Genomic DNA, 6,785 nt, shown 5'->3' with positions numbered 1-6,785 from the left:
AAAGAACTACCCGAGACTTGGTAATTTATAAAGAAAAGAGGTTTAATTGACTCACAGTTCTGCATAGCTGGGGAGGCCTCGGAAAAGTTACAATCTTGGTGGAAGGGGAAGCAAACACGTCCTTCACATGGTGGCAGGATGGAGAAGTGCCGAACAAAAAGGGGAAAATCCCTTTACAAAACCAGGAAATCTCCTGAGAACTCACTCACTATCATGAGAAGAGAATAGGAAAAACCAACCCCATGATTCAATTATCTTCACCTGGTTCCACCCTTGACACGTGAGGATTATTCCAATTCAAGGTGAGATTCAGGTGGGGACACAGAGCCAAACCATATCAGAGAATTTCCACCTGCTTCTACCAAAACATTGTTTTGAATTCCTGTATTTAGACCCCTTTGCTTGAATTTCTTTCTCATTACTGTCAGAGAACTTCCACCTGTTTCTACCAAAACATTCTTTCAACTTACTGTATTTGGACCCCTTTACCTGAATTTCTTTCTCATTACTGTGGTGCGCTGCCCATGCCATCAGCCAAGCCTCACCCTTCCACAGGACTAGCATGTCCACTCCTGCTCATCGACTCAGAGATGACGTTGTAAAAACTCTCTTCCATCTCTCTAGCATTACTAGTGTATTTTCCTCTATTGCACCTTTTCTACAAGCATAAAACATGATGGTGCTTTTTACATCTTTAAAAAAGGTCAAATAAACCCGTCTCGACCTTTCTTCCTTCTTCAGTTCCCACCACTTTGCTCCACTTCCCTTTACAGCAGAAGCAGGCACACATACAAAATACTTTCTCTCCTTATCCACAAATATATTTCTTCTCTCTAATACCTTCCATTAATTTTCACCCATTCTCCACTCCACCAAATGTGCTTTTATCAAGGTCATCTGTGACCTTCTGCTGCCAAAGTCGCTAATAAATTCTCATTCCTCTATCTGCTTGACCCATCATTATGCAAGGCAGCTTATCACTGTCTCCTCCTTAAAATAGTCAGATTATGTTACTCAGGTCATATCACTTATATGTTCAAAATGTTGTAATAACTTCTTTTCTCAATCAAGCAAAAGCTAAAGTAATATAGCCTCTATAGCTTTATTCTTTAACATCTGGCCTTGTTTCTTGTCTGGGTTCATCTGAGGTCATCTCATGTGTCTCTAGCCACACTGGTCTTACCTTTTGTTCTTTGAACATACCAGGCATGTTCTTGCCTGACAGCCTTTACACTTGCTATCTTCTCTGCCAAAAACATGCTTTCCCCTGATATGTATGATAACTTCCTCATCATCTTTAGGTATTTGCTTAAATATTACCTTACTTATGAGGACTTTCCTGGCCTCCTTATTTAAAAAAATAATATACACTTCTCATTACACTTCTCTGCCTTATTTTTCTTCATATTACTCACAAAATATAATATGCTATATGTATGACTAATTTATTTTATGCCCTATCTCACCACACTAGAATGCAAGCACCAAAAGAGTGGCTGTTTATTTATCTGTTTTGTTCAGTCTTGTATCCCAGAGCTTAGAACAGTTTCTAGTACATAGTAGGTGCTCAATAAAAAATTATGGAGTGACTGTTGCATACATTTTATTTCCCCTTGAAAACTGAGAAAGAAACAAATTACATTAATAGGATAAAAGTCATTGCAGCAAATCAATGAAGGCTTGTAAAGATTTTCTAGATGATTTGCAAATCTAGTTAAAATACGGTATATACAGTTTGCCTGAATGGCTTTGTTGAAAGAAATGCCAACAACAGTGTGAAAACTCTGGAAAGCATAACCAAGAAGTCACATATTTAAATTTTACCATCTCTTAGCTCTAGGCCAGAGGAGGAGGGGGAGAAGAAATGGAGAAAAGAAACAGAGACAGACAGACAGACAGACAGACACACACACACACACACACACACACACACACACACACACACACACACACAGAGAGAGAGAGAAAGAGAGAGAGAGAGAGAGAGAGAGAGAAAGAGAATAAAAGAAAGACTTAGCTCAGGCTTCTGTAACAAAATACCTTAAACTGAGCAGCTTAAACATTTTTTTCTCACCATTTTGGAAATTTAAAATGCAAGATCAAGGTGTCAGGTGGGTAAGGGTCTTGGTGAGAGCCCTCTTCCTTTTACAGATTGTTGTCTTCTTGCTATGTTTTCATATAGTGGAAAACTCTCTGTCCTCTTCTTATAAGGGCACTAATCCTATTCATGAGGGCTCCACCTTCCTGACCTCATCACTTCTCAAAGACTTCACCTCCTAATTCAGTCACAATGGAATTAAGGACTCAACATTTTGGAGAGACATACGCCATTCAGTCCACAATGGAAAGCTATCCAGTGAAGTACACGAGACTCTGCTTTCTATTTTTCTCTACTCCAATCTCTGTGACCTAACACTATAGCTATTACCTTTGTGATAGCCACTAATGCCATTTTTATCTGCTGAATAGCAAAGGCAATTGCAATCATGACAAAATAAATGTTTAATTTTGAACAGTTTGCCTCTTCACCTTCTTTTTTTCCAAAATATTTGATCCTAATCATTTATTTTTTAGCATTTGTATGATACTTAATAACAACAAATTACAAATTCTTGTTGAACCTTGACATTAAATGAAAATCTTTCTCTCAGTATAAATTTAGTGGAGTTGCAAATGAACATAGGAGTCAAGGCATAGTAAATGAACATTCCTGTTTGTGAATTCTTTTGTTCAAAACAGAATTATCATTGGCTTTTTCAGTTCCCATAGCCTGCAGAGATAATCCTAAAGCATAAAAATTCTGGAGCAGTTCATGCCTTTAAAATGGCAACAAAGCCAAAATTGATTAGTTTTTGTCAAACCAAAAAAGAAAAAAAAAGGAAGGGTTTTCATCACAAGCTCTTTTCCTAATGATAGCCCACTTTTTCATTTTCCAAAGCCTGCCTGTGAACTGTTAATGACCGAATAATCTGTGGACATATTCCTGTGACTTCAGCTGTTATAAAATGCAATTTGACATTGAAAAGAAATGTAAGTATTACTCCCAAGAATGTTTGCTTTCTGTTTTATAAAAATACCATCTTTCTTTGTGAAACACAGTTGTTACTATGTATACAGAGCATATAAACAAGGGAAGACATTAAAAACACAGAAACAAAGCATCAATATTTTATAAATGGCTTGCTGATATAATCAACGTTCCATCACACTAGCTGCACTAATCTAAGTATTTTTTCTTAATGAGCATTTTATTCATATCTGCAAAAGGCTAGCAGTAACATGGCACCTACTCTATAACTCTGAGTACAGTAAGGAAAGTAGAAACCACAGGAGGCATTTCAAGCCGAGGGAACTATTTACAAAAGTGTTTAGAAGGCTGAAAGAGCAAACAGCAGAATGTGAAATAACCCAGCTATTAACACCTGCAGGAAGCAGTTACTATCCCCAGGGCCAGACATACAAAAGGGAAGAGGAGGTTGTAGAACTCATGAGCCCACTTGCACTTCTGAGGTGTCTCGGGAGATCCTGAAAACACAAGGGAGGGGACACATATGTTTAGTTTGAGGAGCACGGATGGGTTCCAGGAAATAGGTGCTTAGACAGCTGGGATGAAGTGTGGTTTGCAGCAGTCTGGAAATGCAACTGGGCCCTATGTAGCTGGTGTTGGAACTGATGAGGAGGTGCTGCTCTGTAGGAGTTGGTGCTATCAATTGGTCTCTGTTTACAGATGCTGGTATAGCCAAACGGAGTGCCACGGGGCAGGGGCTGGAACCAGGGAAGGGTTGAACTATGGGCACTGAAAATGCCGGAGGATGCAGGCATCCATAGCTTCATGTTGTTGCGGAAGAAGGCCCAGAAGCTGGAAAACAGAAGTGAGTCATGCTTTCTCTCTTCAGACTTCATTTTTTAAGTCCCTTTCCAGGACCTCTCATTGGCAAGATCTAACTAAAATACTGCTGGCAATAACAACTTGGAAAGGTAATCTGTAAGGTACATACATCAACATTTCATAGATTTATGCAAGTTACAAGATAATATCTTTTCTTATTTCCATGAAGCCACGCTCATGCTCTACTTAAATCTTTATTATTCTTTCAAATTTCAATATGGGATGTTATTGAGCAGATAATTTATATAAGAAGTAAACAATTAGGGAAAATATATCACACTGTGGTTAATGATAGCCTTTAATTCTTTGCTTTTCTCACTGAAATTGCCCTTGAATCTAGACCAGCAGCCATAGTGATTTGCTTAACTAGTAAGATATAGGAAAGCCAACGTTCACAGATTTCAAAATCTAGAACAACCGCCCTGAGATCGCCATGCTGGAGAGAACACATACAGGAGCTCTGCGTGTCAATACCAGCTAAGCCAGGACTTCTAGTCATCCACTCTCAAGTGCCGGACATGAATGGGTAGTCATCTTGAACCTTCAACCACTCCATCTGCAGGCTAACAATTACAGTTTATATTACACCAAGTAGAATAATCACGCGGACAATCCCTAACTAGATCTCTCAGCCACCAAACTGTGAAATATATAAAACCATTGTTTTGAGATACTAAGTTTTGGAGTAGTTTGCTATGTAGCAATAGATGAAACATGGCCTTTTTAACAATCAAAGAAATGTACACTAAAGCAAATTATTCATGTTAAATGTAACCAGATTAAGCTGTTCTACATTTGCTGAACATAATTAAATCAGAGAACACAATACTCATGAAGCTTCGGGGGTGAAGTGCTCACCCCATACTGATGAAATTGAAAAGTACTACAGGACTTGAGGGAATCTCTTTGACAATGTTAATCTGACAGAAGCTGAGCTTATGGCTCCTCAGTGTGATGAGTCCCTTCAAGGTAGAAAGTTCCCTAGCAATTTATGTTTATAATTTCATATAATTTTTCTTAAGAAGCCTCTGCCCCCAAGTGATATAAACATTAGACCCCACAAAATAGAATTGGTCCCCAGACGGTATACGTTAATATCATAAAACTCTTCTGGCACTTCTTAGTCATTAGTATTTTCTCCAAGAAAATAAGAGGAAGGGGGAGAGCTATGTTTATAAAACTCTTTATCAGAGCATCACAGATAATAGAAAAATAAACTGAAAATCACCTAAATGTTCTGTAATGGATAAAAAATTAAATTATAAGCTATCAACTCAGAGCATGATGTCATCTTTTTAAAAAAGTGGTTACAAAGTTTCTAACAACTTGAGAGCTTGTTTATAATATGACTAACTGTAAAAGCTAACCTTGAAAGTTTATATAAACTTTGATTACAAGTATAAAAATGTATACATTACAGATAAAACTTGGAAGGAAATTTGAAGAAGTGAAAACAATTATGTTGAGGTGACGGTCATGAGATACAACTTTGCTCTTTGTTTTTGTTTTTCAATTCTTATTTCTCATCTAAGTTGCATCCCATTATAGACAATGGTAAGTGATGCAAGCTCTTTCAGAAATCAGCTTCTACAGTTTCATAAGAGATACCCTGTCAAAGCTGTAGCTAAACTAAGGGAATGACTGCAAAGCCCAAAGCTCAGGAAGGAAGGCCTGGTTGTGGAGGGCCACTTCTCACTTTGAAAAATGTGGAAAAATAAACATCTCATTAGGAAGGTAAATTCAGACCCTTGGGGAAGTTTGGCATCTTTCTATTCCTTTTTTTTTTTTTTTTTTTTTTTTTTTTTCTGATCACTTGAATGGCAAAGTAAAACCTTCAGGAGCCAGAAAGCAAACCGCTGACAGCACTGTTCTCCCACCCTCAGATCTGCCATCTTTAGGACTACACACACACACACACACACACACACACAAACACACACACACACACACCCCTTCAAGAAGACATGTTTAAAGGAAACATTTGCTATTTTAATGATTTTTTGAATGTGCTAGAAATGTAGAACAGAAACAGCAACATCTGGAATCTACGTCAGGTTTGTGGCCAGCGGCTCTCTGACCTGCGGTGATGCCTCACTTGCTGGGAGCCTCCACGTCTCTATCTGTGCCATGAGGGGTTTTCACCATGGAACTACCAACATCCTGTCTTGTCACCATTGTCTGACTCAGTTATCAAATACGATGGAGTCCATTTGAAAAGCGGAGAATTTGGGTAAGCCACATTGCTCTCAGTGGTTTCTGCCTTTTTTTAATATCCTAATTTCAGATTATAGAAACTTAGATAGTAAAATTTTAAGCGATACAAAGAAAATAATTAAAAGGAAAGCCAGGTTCTGACACAGACATCAGTGATGTCAGAAGGCAGACAGCCCACCTTGTCTTTTCCACTCCAAACATAGAAAACACAACCACGAAGGAGTGCTCCCTCTGATGTGTTTGTTCTTCCTAGATTTCGTTAGAAAGGAACACACAGGGCCGGGCGCGGTGGCTCACGCCTGTAATCCCAGCACTTTGGGAGGCCGAGGTGGGTGGATCACGAGGTCAAGAGATCGAGACCATCCTGGTCAACGTGGTGAAACCCCATCTCTACTAAAATTACAAAAATTAGCTGGGCATGGTGGCGTGTGCCTGTAATCCCAGCTACTCAGGAGGCTGAGGCAGGAGAATTGCCTGAACCCAGGAGGCGGAGGTTGCTGTGAGCCGAGATCGCGCCATTGCACTCCAGCCTGGGTAACAAGAGCGAGACTCCGTCTCAAAAAAAAAAAAAAAAAAAAAAAAGAAAGGAACACACAGGCCGGGCGCGGAGGGGCACGCCTGTAATCCCATCACTTTAGGAGGCCAAGGCAGGCGGATCACAGGGTCAGGAGATGAAGACCAT

Source organism: Sapajus apella, unplaced genomic scaffold (assembly GCF_009761245.1).
Source record: "Sapajus apella isolate SASKATOON/1434 unplaced genomic scaffold, GSC_monkey_1.0 scaffold19, whole genome shotgun sequence".
NCBI lineage: Eukaryota > Metazoa > Chordata > Mammalia > Primates > Cebidae > Sapajus > Sapajus apella.
Note: the sequence above shows the minus strand (reverse complement) of the source record.